Raw genomic sequence first — 619 nt, 5'->3', positions numbered from 1 at the left:
CAGGTACCGGTCTTGTGGCCACGCGAAGCCAAGTAGTTTACTAGGTGAAGGCAAACAACGACCTTGAGTAGAGGTCGCGTAGCATGTACTAGACGCTCGCTCCCTTGCTCTGGATCCTTAGCGATGCACCATAACAATGCACGCAGCGTACCGGGAGGGCTGCTTTGTGTTGATGTGCACCGGTGGGATCTTTAATAATGTAGTGGCGGTGATAGATGGTCGGTCGTCTACTTCCGCGTGCGTTTTTGGTTGTTTCTTGATTTAGTATCTGCATGAGCGGTGCAAGCTGCGTCTGTGTCCACTCTTTCACTTCACTCACAAAGATTGCTCATTTGGGTCAAGAGTTCGGTATTTCCCCAACACTCAGGAGCGGAAATGAGAAGTGCCATGGAGGGTATTTTTAGACATCACTCACGGACAGACGCTCAAGAGAAAATAGACGAAGATACGGACAAAAATATAAGATAAGAATCACTGTCAGTCTTGCTGGAAGCGCTAATTAGAGGGAGGGAGCGTTTAGTTTCTCTATTCTTAAATGCATGTACTTAGACGTGCTTTCCAAATACGTGTCTGTGAAGGAGTCCAGAATGATGCATTTCAGTGTGTGCTCTCTCTCTCT

At 47.3% G+C, this 619-nt stretch overlaps 1 protein-coding gene across 1 annotated transcript in view; it reads right to left on the bottom strand.

Annotated features, from left to right (window-relative positions):
* The window catches only part of LOC123516572 (lipase lipl-5-like), a 19,781-nt gene extending 19,162 nt beyond the window's left edge, over positions 1–619 (bottom strand). The window contains exon 1 of the mRNA XM_045276080.1: positions 1–619. This exon is cut by the window's left edge and continues 209 nt beyond it. The gene's annotated coding sequence lies outside the window, so the exon portion shown is untranslated.

The sequence above is a fragment of the Portunus trituberculatus genome, chromosome 41 (assembly GCF_017591435.1).
Source record: "Portunus trituberculatus isolate SZX2019 chromosome 41, ASM1759143v1, whole genome shotgun sequence".
NCBI classification, from domain to species: Eukaryota; Metazoa; Arthropoda; class Malacostraca; order Decapoda; family Portunidae; genus Portunus; species Portunus trituberculatus.
This window is presented reverse-complemented; position numbering and strand designations above follow the sequence as displayed.